At 39.1% G+C, this 10,998-nt stretch overlaps 1 long non-coding RNA gene across 1 annotated transcript; it reads right to left on the bottom strand.

Annotated features, from left to right (window-relative positions):
- Nucleotides 1-9,741: 9,741 nt before the first annotated feature.
- Nucleotides 9,742-10,698, bottom strand: LOC137046163 (uncharacterized). The gene is made up of 3 exons (XR_010898903.1): nucleotides 10,490-10,698; nucleotides 10,070-10,207; nucleotides 9,742-9,826 (listed from the first exon to the last, which is right to left on the bottom strand). It is a non-coding gene; the product is annotated as an uncharacterized lncRNA (long non-coding RNA).
- Nucleotides 10,699-10,998: the final 300 nt, after the last annotated feature.

The raw sequence follows: 10,998 nt of genomic DNA, 5'->3' as shown, positions 1-10,998 counted from the left end.
CCAATGATGGCCGGGAGCGCATTAAGTTTTTTGAAAAACTATCAGATGAATTATCAAATTGTCCCCGGGATAATATCACCATACTGGGGGGTGATTTTAACTGTACTTTAAATCAGCAGCTGGATCGGAATCATAGTGAACCACATCCTCCGTCAGCTAGGATTCTTAAAGGTATAGTTGATTGTTATAATTTTGTCGATTTGTGGAGAAATACATTTCCTGGGCTTAGACAGTATACCTGGATGAAAGTGAACTCAAATAATATGTCTGGAGCTCGGCTTGATCGTTTTTATACTGAAGCCTGTAATAGGGGAAGGTTTTTTAGGAATTCTATTTCGCCTACTTTTCTCTCAGATCATCATTATATTTCTATGGCTATTTCTGTTGGGGCCACTAAATCTTATAAATCACTTTGGCACTTTGATAATAGGCTACTTCAGAATCACTGCTTTATTCACTCTTTTCACCTTTTTTGGAATTCTTGGAGAGAGGAGAGAGGAAATTTCCCATCTTTAAGTCAATGGTGGGATGTGGGCAAGGTACAGATTAAAATTTTTTGTCAGCAGTTTACTGCACATAGCAGAAGTGCCCTGGTGGAGAAGATGAGAGCCATTGAGCAGGAAATTCTTGGACAAACCAGTGATAATACAACAAGTTCCATCTCCAATGAGTCTTTTGAAAGGAATAAGTTTCTTTTACAAAGTTTGGCGGAAGAACAAGGCAAAACTGCCCTTTTAAGGGCAAAATTCATCCGTTTAAATAACATGGATTCTCCTACTTCTTTTTTCTTTGGACTTGAAAAAAAAAAGCAAGAGTGAATAAGAATCTTCATCAATTGAAACTTCCAGATGGAAGAGTTCTAACAACGCAGAAGGAAGTGAATGCATTTGCTATTTCTTTTTATGAAGATTTATATCGTTCAGAGCCATGTAATGGAGAGGAAGCTGATGTTCTTTTGAGTGGCTTACCTCAATTATCAAAGAAGGACAAGATGGATCTTGAGAGCCCTTTGATGATGACTGAACTTTCAAGGGCTGTCCATGAGTTGAATCCTGGAAAGTCACCTGGTTTGGACGGTTTATCAGCCGAGTTTTACAAGACATTCTGGAACTTAGTTGGCCAGGACTTGTATGATGTTTTGTTGGAAAGTATTGAAAGAAAGACCCTTCCTTTGAGCTGCAGGCGAGCGGTTTTAACTCTGATCCCCAAAAAAGGAGACCTTGGTTGTTTAAAAAACTGGCGCCCTGTCTCCTTGCTGTGTGTTGATCTTAAAATTTTTTCCAAAACCTTAACCAACAGGTTGAAGAACTCTATTGACACTATTATTCACAATGATCAGTCCTACTGTATCCCTAACCGAACAATATTTGACAACCTTTTCTTGGTTAGGGACATTATTTCAGTGGCAAAAAGACATAATCTGGACATCGGCCTTCTCTCTTTGGACCAAGAGAAAGCCTTTGATAGAGTGGACCACTCTTATTTATTTAAGACTCTTGAGGCTTTTGGGTTTGGTCATCAGTTTGTGTCTTTTATTAAGCTCATGTACAGTGATATTTATAGCATGTTAAGAGTAAATAGTATGCTAACAAGGCCCTTTTCAGTGACAAGAGGAATAAGACAAGGGTGTCCTCTGTCAGGTTTACTCTATGCTATTTCTATAGAGCCTTTTTTGAATCTGTTGAGACAAAGATTATGTGGTATTGGTGTCCCTGGCTGCCTTAAAGTTCCCCAAGTAAAACTTATAGCCTATGCAGACGATGTAACTCTGATAATTAGGAACTCAAATGATGTTGATAATATCATTTCATGTTTGAATATTTTTCAGAAGGCTACCTCTGCAAGGATAAATTGGGAAAAATGTAATTCTTTGTTGATTGGAGACTGGCATAGCACAGGACCTCCTAATTTGCCAAAGCAGTGTAAATGGGCCCAGGATGGTTTAAAAGTTCTTGGTATTTATTTTGGAACCGACCAATACATAGAGAAGAACTGGGAAGGAGTGGTGGACCGGGTCACTGGTAAACTTCAAAAGTGGAAGTGGATTCTCCCACAGCTCTCATATAGAGGGAGATGCCTGGTGATTAATAATTTAGCCGCCTCAATGCTTTGGCATAAGGTGACGGTGTTAGATCCCCCTAAAGAATTGCTGTTAAATGTTCAAAAGGCATTTGTGGATTTCTTTTGGAGTGGCCATCATTGGCTTCCTCCGGGGGTGCTATATTTACCTGTTATAGAGGGAGGTCAAGGCCTTATACATGTTGAATCAAAAATTGCAGCAATGAGATTACAAACATTGCAAAAACTGTTGTATTGCTCTGATGGTATGCCATGGATTGATTATTGTTTGTATATCCTTAAGGATCTTGGAGGAACCGACCTTGACAAAGAGTTATTTTTAATTGAGAAGCCTTATGTTGAAAATGTGCATTGTTCTCTTTTTAAATTCTACGCATCAATCTTTCGATCAGGGAGTTTGTTAAAATTTTTAAGAGTGAGTGATGAAAATTATGGATGTGCAGAACCTTTGTTTTCTAATCCTCTTTTTAAGCCAAAACCTCAATTATCAAGTTCTCTAATTAAAACGTTTTTGAATGCTGGAATAACTAGAGTTATAGACCTGCTTGATATTACAGAAGGGGTGTGGCGAACAGCTCAGTCACTTGCTGACCAGGTCGGGATTAGGTCAGTAAGAACAGTGGAAGGGGTAGTTAAGAGCTTTAAAGCTTGTTTCCCCCCAGTATTTACAGAGTCTATAGATTCTGCTCTAGCTAATGGTTTGGTAGTTAAGAATTTTCCAGTATTGAAAGTTGTTCCTAAAAATTTGGAAATTGAAGAGAATACAAAGGTCTTTTTGCTAAAGGGATTTGAATCTTCGGATTTTCAATGTATGGGGAAGAAAACTGTTTATTATATTTGTGTTAAATCAGCACACTTTGGGCAGTTGAAGGAAAGGATAGACACTAAATGGAGGACTTACCTTTCTGTACCCAGAGATGTGAATCCCTCATGGAGGCTGTTGTATAAGCCTCCCATTCCCAAAAAATGTGGAGACTTACAGTGGAGAATACTTCACTGTGCGTTGGCTACAAATACCTTTGTTTCCAAGTTTAATGATACGGTTTTACCTGAATGTTCTTTTTGTAAGGCTTCTGATACTGTATTTCATCTATTTTGTGAGTGTCCAAGGCTGGGTTCACTGTTTGTACTTTTGGAAAAACTAATTATGAAATTGGGATTTTCTTTTACAAAAAACCTTTTTATTTTTGGTTGTAAGTACAAACAGTTGTGGCGTGAACAGTGTGTGCTTGCCAACTTTTTAATGGGTCAAGCCAAGCTAGCAATCTTGAAAACGCATCAATGTAAAAATGCTGGTCAAGATGTTGATTTATTGTCTCTTTTTAAATCACTGGTAGAATTTAGGGTTGCTATTGAGTTTGCATATTATAAACAAACTGAAAATGTACCTTATTTTGAAATGAGGTGGGGTGTGAGAGAGGCTTTAGTAACAATGAATGAGTTTGGAAATATGGTTTTTAATTGGTAACTTTTTTGTGTGCATCATTAGGTGTTTTGTATATTAAGATTGTAATGTTTTGAAAAATGGTGTAAATTAAAAGGGTGTTAAAAGTCAAAAAAAAGTCTCCCTGTCTCTCTCTCTCTCTCTCTCTCTCTCTCTCTCTCTCTCTCTCTCTCTCTCTCTCTCTCTCTCTCTCTCTCTCTCTCTCTCTCTCTCTCTCTCTCTCTCCCTCTTTATCTCTCTCATTTTAGTCTATTCATTATTTTTGTTTATGTACCATATTCTTTCGTTTACTATCTATATTTATACTCTCTTTATGCATATTTAGTATGTACTTTCTGTGTGAATTGTAGTGTTATTTTTAGTCTGTGTTTATTAAACTTCCAAAAGACATTTAATGAGTGGAATCCGTTATTCTTCTACATACACAAAGTCAATGAAACTTACGATCTAACGTGACCTAACTGCTTATGGTACTATTTTAGTAAAGTAAACTGTACGACCATTTGAAATATTGATTTTGTCCTGATCAGTAAAGTTAATGTTTCTTATGCGCTCGTAAAGCAGTAATCCCTTATTGAGAATTGATTTGAAAGTCTATAACTAATTTGCAGGACAAACTTAGTAAGATAATTTCAAGCAATTCCGTAAAGGGTTACTTGTATTGAATTAAACATTTTTCCTAATCGGAAAATTTTAATACGTAATGAACGACTAGCAAATTATATTCATAAATTCATGAATATTGAATATTAAATCCCTTTTGAGTTAATTATTCCCCGAGACATTAAACTCAACACATAGTCACATTTTTGTTACAAATGCATAAGAAAAAGAATGCAATGCATCAAAATAAAAATAGAAACAGTTGTAAAGAGAATTAAAAATAATTAAATGATGATAACCAAAGAAAAGGACAAAGGTAAACTAAAACAGTTTTAAAAAGAATTTAAAAAATGATGAATAGATAAGGTGCAATCAGTCGGACGTACAGTGGCACGGAGCTCATTCAGTAAATGCAGAGCTAAACAGATGTGTTTTGAGTCTGGATTTGAATGTGGCTACTGTTGGAGCACATCTGATCTGTTCAGGAAGCTGGTTCCAACTACGGCTGGCATAATAGTTAAAAGCAGACTCTCCTTGCTTTGAGTGAACTCTTGGTATTTCTAACTGACTTGATTCTCCTGCTGATCTGAGTGATCTGTTTGGTTTGTATTTAATCAGCATATCTGCAATGTACTGAGGTCCTAGGTCATTGAGTGATTTATAAACAAGTAATAGTACTTTAAAAGCGATCCTAGATGTAACTGGAAGCCAGTGTAAAGACCTGAGGACTGGTGTGATATGGTCATATTTTCTGGTTCTGCTCAGAATCCTGGCAGCAGCGTTCTGTATGAGCTGCAGCTGTCTAATGGTCTTTTTGGGTGAGAAGGCCATTACAATAGTCCACCCTACTGGTGATGAAAGCATGAACCAGTTTCTCTAAGTCTTGCCTGGAGACAAAACATCTAATTCTTGCAATATTTTTCAGATGATAGTATGCTGATTTAGTTATTGCTTTGACATGACTACTGAAACTCAGGTCTGACTCCAAAATTCCTGACTTGACTTTTTGTTATCTTTTTCGTTCACCTTGAGAATTTAATCTTTGTTTCCAAATGTAGTGATTTCAGTTTTGTCTTTGTTTAACTGAAGATACTTTTGGCACATCCAGTTGTTAACTTCATCAATGCATTTGCACAGGGAGTCAATGGGGCTGTAGTCATTAGGTGATAGTGCTAAGTAGATCTGGGTATCGTCAGCATAGCTGTGGTAAGCAATTTTGTTCTTTTTCATTATTTGGCTCAGTGGCAGCATATACAGGTTAAATAGGAGTGGTGCCAGAATTGACCCTTGTGGGATGCCACATGCCATGGATGTCCACTCAGACTTATGGTCACCTATACTCACATAATAACCTCTCCCTTCTAAGTATGACCGGAACCATTTGAGGACCTTCCCAGAAAGCCCGACCCAGTTTTCCAGCCTGTCAAGAAGTATGTTGTGGTCAACAGTGTCGAATGCAGCACTGAGGTCCAGTTGTACCAGAATTGATGTTTTACCTGTATCAGTATTTAAGCGAATATCATTTATAATCTTTATGAGCGCTGTCTCTGTGCTGTGATGCGGTCGGAAACCAGATTGAAAATTGTCAAAGTGTCCGTTTGAGTTTAAGAATTTGTTCAGCTGATTGAAAACAACTTTTTCAATGAGTTTGCCTATGAAGGGGAGATTTGAGATTGGTCTGTAGTTGCTCAATATGGAGTTATCCAGATTTCTCTTTTTCAGAAGAGGCTTAACTATTGCAGTTTTAAGGGCGGTTGGAAAAGTGTCCCATAGAGAAGTGAGGAGTTTACCACTTCTTAGAGATCTGCTTCTAAACAGTTAAACACACCTTTGAAAAAAGAAGTTGGGAGTGTTTCAGTGGCGCAGGTTGATGTGTTAAGGTGCTGTACTGTGTCTTCTAAAATGTTACCGTCAATTGTTTCGAAATCTGACATAGTAACTTTCTGAGGTTTTGGTTTGATCTGACTGACCCCAAAGAAACTCAAGGATGTGCTGATTGCCTTTCTGCTATTTTTTATTTCCTCTGAAAAGAAGGAAGCAAACTCGCTGCATTTGCTGTCTGAGAGCATTTCTCTGGGAATGTGACTCAGGGGGTTTGTTAGTCTGTCTACAGTAGCAAAAAGAGTGCGCGTGTTGTTAATGTTTCTGTTTATAATATTTGAGATGAAGGTCTGTCTAGCTTTGACTAGTTCCACATTGAAAGCATGAAGGCTGTCTATATAGACGTTATAATGGATTACAAGTTTTGTCTTCCGCCACTTGCGTTCAGATTTTCTGCATTGTCTTTTCGTTATTTGAACTGCTGTTGAGTTTCTCCATGGTGCCTTTTGTTTGCCACTCTTTTTCCTGACTTTCAGAGGAGCAATATCATCAATTACACTCTTAACTTTTGAGTTAGAGAGTCAAGGAGAAAATCAACAGAGTCTGCAGATATGCTTGGTGTTAAAGCCTTCATGAACAGCACATTAGTGTTCTCATTTAAGCATCTCTTTTTTTTACAGAGACAGATCTAGCTTCAATGGGAGGAGAGATTGATATATCAAAGAAAATACAGAAATGATCAGACAGTGCCACATCCTTAATAACAATCGATGAAATGTTTAGACCATTACTGATAAGTAAATCTAGAGTGTGTCCACGATTGTGTGTGGGTCCATTTACAGGCTGTGTCAAATCAAAAGTGTTAAGAACAGTCATGAGCTCTTTTGTTGTACTGGATTCAGCATTGTCTATGTGAATGTTAAAATTATGCAGCCCCATGCTGTGTATTCTGACACCTCAGAACCAGCATTAACTTCTTGAGCAATTTGAGATATTGCCCCCACATGCCAGCCTTTGCTACCCACATGCATCAATGAGCCTTGGCCAACCATGACCTGTCGCTGGTTCACCACTGTTCTTGGACTGTTTTGGAACACTTACGATAGATGCTGACCACTGCAGACGGGGAACACCCCACAATATGCTTTGACCCAGTCATCTAGCATCACATTTGGCCCTTGTCAAACTTGCTCAAATCCTTACACTTGTCCATCTTTCCTGCTTCTAACATATCAACTTTGAGAACAAAATGTTCACTTGCTGCCTAATATTTGCCACCCATTAACAGGTGCCGTGATGTAGAGATAATCAGTGTTATTCAATTCACTTTTCATAATGTTATGCCTGATCGGTGTATATGGTTTAAGTTTACCCCAAAATTCAACACTGGCACAAACTGATATCTGCAAATTCACGTTTCACTGTCTGGAGTGCAGTTGTGTCTTGCAGCGAACCATTTGCTTCTCTTTTCTGTAGCTTTCGGCAGTCTGTAATAATATACCTCCGATTTCTTTTCAGATCTATTTGTACAGTCGATCTCAAAGCTCTTTCCCGATTTTTTTTGTTTGTTTGTTGTTGTTTTTTTACACATTCACATTGGGTGCAACTGTAAGAATGGATTTCACCTGAGAACAAACTCAAGGGATCAAAGCTGCAATAAGACTTCACTCACTGAATACAAGAGAAAACAAGACTCCACCTGGTCCAATCCCATTTCCTCACCCCTGCCGAGATAGGACCCTCTCGCCGACTGTCTCAGGGCTACACAAACATGCAAATCTCGCAGATACTGCTTTGTATGGTCAAAATAAATACTTTTGGTGTGATTGGTAAACAGGTTTCATTCTCACATCAGTGGAATAGGTTACATTCCCGCACTAGTAAAACAGGTCGTAAAAGAAGGACAACCGGGTTTGTTTTTCTGGTGTGGGGAGATGCTCATAAAGATCTTTTGATAAACATTTGCTGTCAGGCCCCAAGGATAGGTGGGACCATTTGGGCACGAGAAAAGAACCAAAAGCTGCATAAATATTTGGGTGCTAAATGTTTATTGTTCTAGTATTTAAGGAGAAGGGGCAAACCACTCAGGGAAGCATCTGTATCCAGAACTTCCCACACTGTTGCGGTAAGTCTCTATTGCAAGGTAAATGATGACTCTTTGAAACTATGTTTAACTATTTTATAATTCAGATTATAATTAATTATAATTTATAGATCAGCCGTACATTTATCAACGTAACAAACTCAATGAAACTACACACAATTAGAGTCAGATTAAATTCAACATGGAGTCAGATTTAAAACTGGATCTTCACATTTTAATAAATTGCAGTTCTTTAAAGAAACACCTGAAAAAGACATACACGCAAGAAGTCCTTCGACCAGCTGTTGGATTCCTACGTTAGGCCAAAAAGATGGAGTTTACACTTCCCAATTCGTATTTGTGCATCCTCGTTTCCTTACCTAGATTCCTTGCGCCTTAGCTCTACCCCTTCAGGATGCGAGGAATTGAATCAGGTGAAATTATCTATCTTTGCTCCCTTTAACATCCCTTCAAAGTGTCATCAATAATTGATTATTCTGCACTGCTGGATTTAGTCAGGATTCTTTTCTATTTTTGCAATCAATTTTTATTGAGTTACAGAATATTAATGTACAAAACTAGTATAAAAAAAAAAATCTAATTTTGAACACTTTTGTACTCTGTTTTGACCACTGAGAGCAGGGTCTAAATGAAGCTCCAGATAATAAAACTTTTGATTTGACTTAAGGATGGGTCACTTGAACTACCCCATGAATGAGTCATTGATGCTCATCATAGGATTATTAATCTTTCAGATAAGAGAAAGACACATTATGAGACAGTTCATGGCTAATCCCAGCATTATAATGGGAGGCCAGAATATAAATGCATCCATGAGTACACAGCTCTGCGGGGGTTAAGAAAAGGCCTCTGTAGTGCACAAAAAAAACAAAAAAACAAAAAAACACCCGATTTAAACCTTGCAAGGAGATCTAGCTTCTCCTTAGTCAACTTAAGTGCATAAATAGCACCGCTTGCAGTGTAATGCTTACACCTTGTCAGTTACACTTTTCCATAAGCTGAACACAGAAGGCAGTCTGGCAGAAGCTAGAGAGTACACGTTATAACATGGTAAATATAGTTAGACAAACAGCTTTAGCAGGCCTTTAATTTTTGCCAAACCATGGAAATAAAGAACCAATTGTTACCAAACTCCTAAAAATGGATAATAAAAAAGAAAGCACACATTTCACCAAACATAACATTTATTTGGCATTAAGGGATAAGGCTCTTGGTTTTATTTGGTGCAGGCTTTGGCAGGTTGGCTACAGGTGTCAGCAATTTAGCTGCAGGCTTCCCTGGAGACTTTGGTTGGGCTGCAAGTAACAGCAGTTTAGCTTTACGCGGCGGCAGTCGGGCTGCGGGCACGGTTTTGGGCACAAGGGGCTGGGCTGCGGGCACAGATTTGGGCATAAGGGGCCGGGCTGTGGGCACAGGAGGCTGGGCTGCAGGCACAGATTTGGCCACAGGGGGCTGGGCTGTGGGCACAGGGGGCTGGGCTGAGGGCTCGGACTCAGGCACAGGGGGCTGAGCTGAGGGCTCGGATTCAGGCACAGGGGGCTGGGATGAGGGCTCGGATGAGGGCTCAGACTCAGGCACAGGGGGCTGGGATGAGGGCTCGGATTCAGGCACAGGGGGCTGGGATGAGGGCAACAATGGTTCGGCTTCAGGCAAAGTTGGTTCAGCTGCAGGCAATGATGGTTCGGCTGCTGGCAAAGTTGGTTCAGCTGCTGGCAAAGTTGGTTCAGCTGCAGGCAATGATGGTTCAGCTGCTGGCAAATGGGCTGCAGGCTTCACTGAAGGGACACAAACAGCCGGTTTAGTCTGTTCTTTCAGCAGCATTCAGTCTCGTACAGCACAAAATGATCAAATCATGAATAGTACGTGTAACTTACAGAGTGATTAGTGTTTTAGTATTAATCTTCCTCATCTCCTAGTTTTGTAAAGCTATTGAGTGCTTGACAGTGCTATGACCTGCTCGTGTTATTGACAACAAAAAAAGACTCACTAATCACCACAACCAATTCTAATACAAATACCTGTATATGGAGCCATACACTGACGTCCACATCCATTGCTGCAGCATTTCTCATTGTTAGGACAGTCATGGTCAGAAACACACAACTCAGCACACGTTCCAGCTCCAGATTTTGTGCTGGGACACTCTCCTGGCTTTGCTGTTTAAAAGACACATGACAGAAAACAACTATGCTGAAAGTCATTCACTAGCATCAATGAATAGTTTTTACTGGAATATTCAGGCTTTCCATTTCATGGTTTCAGTTCAATGTGTTTCTTGCAGTTTCCTTGCAATTTGATATTTACTATGAATTACTAAATGAAACCTGTATCCATGTTTCCTTTGAGGTTAATGCACGGTTTGCACGGTTAATATTCTTATTTTGTAAGGCACTTATTTATGCATTTCCTCAGGCTGTGTAAATAAGATAAATTCTCACCTACAACACCAGCGTCTATTGTGCTCAAATAGACAGATAGACACAATAAAACAGCACTCAACGAGCACAACACACGGGCTGTCATCCTCTCAACTTGCGCTGGTCACAATGAACTCTGCTGGAACCCACAAGGCTCTCAAAACAACACTAAACACGAGCTGCTTTACCCTGCAGCATAAACCACTGTTTGCAGGTTCTTTGAAACTGCCTTTTTAAAGATCCAATGTCTGAGTAACTCCAACCCTGATGAAACGCAGCTGCCTGTAGTTTTAGCCTAATCTTGAAGACCTTGATTAGCTTGTTCAGGTGTGTTTGATAAGCCCTGGAGGAGCGGATTTAGCACTTGTGTTCAAGACTTATTTGGTTTATAATAAACTATAATAAGGAGGAGACACTTGAGCGTTTCTACACTGTAAAAAATTTTGGTTGGTTTAACTTAAAAAAGTAAGTAACCTGGTTGCCTTAAAATTGTGAGTTTATTGAAATTAAAACTTTGAGTTAATACAATG

The sequence above is a fragment of the Pseudorasbora parva genome, chromosome 2 (assembly GCF_024679245.1).
Source record: "Pseudorasbora parva isolate DD20220531a chromosome 2, ASM2467924v1, whole genome shotgun sequence".
Lineage (NCBI taxonomy): Eukaryota > Metazoa > Chordata > Actinopteri > Cypriniformes > Gobionidae > Pseudorasbora > Pseudorasbora parva.
The sequence above is the reverse complement of the archived record's forward strand: the minus strand, read 5'-3'. Positions and strand labels throughout refer to the sequence as shown.